This window comes from Frankliniella occidentalis, unplaced genomic scaffold, assembly GCF_000697945.3.
Source record: "Frankliniella occidentalis isolate FOCC.00 unplaced genomic scaffold, Focc_3.1 Scaffold124, whole genome shotgun sequence".
Lineage (NCBI taxonomy): Eukaryota > Metazoa > Arthropoda > Insecta > Thysanoptera > Thripidae > Frankliniella > Frankliniella occidentalis.
The window spans coordinates 311008-312551 of NW_026267251.1; the positions used below are offsets into that span (position 1 = coordinate 311008).

Consider the following 1544-nt stretch of genomic DNA (forward strand, 5'->3'; position numbering starts at 1 on the left):
GCCTGCCCACCTCGCAGGCGGCTCAGGGGGTGACGTAGGCAGCGCCGTGCTACACGCGCGCGCCACGTGCCTGCCCACCTCGCAGGCGGCTCAGGGGGTGACGTAGCGCCGTGCTCTCGGATTACCCCTACAAGGCACTTGATTTGGGAAGAATAGTAGGGTGAGATAGCGCGTGCGTAGGTGGGACTGAGAACGCGCGTTTGAGGGGCCCCCGCTGTTATCGTACTGTGAAAAGATTACGGTTACGGTTTAATAAGGACCCTCTGACTACCGCGGACGGGGCGAGAGCGAGAGGCGACCCGTCTCTCTCTAACGGAAGGACGCGCCGAGCATACTGCCAAACAGAACGGCGTGTCGGGGTATTGTAGAGATCGGCGGAAAAGTCTCATGCGCTCCGAGCAGGGCGGAGCCGCGCGGGCGGAGCAGGGCGCTGCTGGAGAAGGCGCGCCGCGCGCTCGCCGGCGCTCCAGCTCCAGGGAAGGGGAGAGACGGGCGTAGGAGAGGGAGGCCGGTATAAGAGGGCGGAGGCCGCGAGGGGGAGGCGTCAGTCAAGCAGCCCGGCACCATGGAGCACGGCGCGCAGGTGAGTGGAGTCAAAAGTGAACAGCACCATAGTCAATGACGGCCGCCCAATCGCGTGTCACAACATTTGAAACCTAGTGGCGCCGCTTTTCTCGTCTTGTCAACATTTTGGCTGTGTCCAAAAGCTGCATGGACCAACAAATTGGAGAGTTTAACTTGACTGTTCATCACTTTTGAGCATTGAAATGTTCCGTCAAACAACTAAAAGTGAGAGCAACGTAGCGTCAGCACTTGCTTGAGACATACTTTTCTTTTGCCAGTGCGCCAATTTTCAGCATTTTTTTTTAGAGGTGGTGAAATTGTATTGGCCTTTAAAAGAATACAAAAGTGCGGGAGGCCATAAGTTGACAGTCTGTGATATAATGCAAATAAAAAAAAAAAATGACAGTCAAAAAGGAACCATGGAACTTAAAATTAAAAAAAAAATGTTGGCAAGCAAAAGCGCGACCCACCGGCAACCGGAGTGAATACGGTTCCATCGCTTTCCCCGGCTTTCCCTCACTGTAAATCGAAAAGGCATGTTTGGCACCCAAAATGTGGCTGAACGACTTATTGCCCCCGAAGGGCAACATTTTTTGTTGCCTTTCGGTAAAGGCAACCTCTCCTGCCACAGCAGCAGTCCCAATGTACCGTCCCGATGGCTACAATTGTTGCCTTCCAGAGGGTAGCGGCGTCTACCTCGGCAGGTAACAGAGATCGCCCCCTCCACGCTCTGGGCAGTCGCCCCTGGTCCTGCACGGGTTGCAAAGGTTGGCTTGCACCAGATCAACGACCTGCACCAAATTTTAACAAAACTCTTTCTGGATGCAGCTGGAACGGAAGGGAACCGTTCCTGCCAAACCGGGGGTGGGGGGCTTTAGAAAAAAGTAAAACTAATCATTTCATTTGCGGATGTTTGCTCCGATGTTCGCTTCGAGGCGGCTGCCCCTTTGCTATTTCGGATTCCTACGGTCATCCGTGTT

The 1544-nt window shown here is 54.3% G+C and overlaps 1 protein-coding gene across 1 annotated transcript in view; it reads left to right on the plus strand.

Moving 5' to 3' along the window:
- LOC113206598 (40S ribosomal protein S23) overlaps window positions 1-1544 on the plus strand; it is a 29505-nt gene that overhangs the window by 26156 nt on the left and 1805 nt on the right. The gene's annotated exons all lie outside the window — the stretch shown is intronic.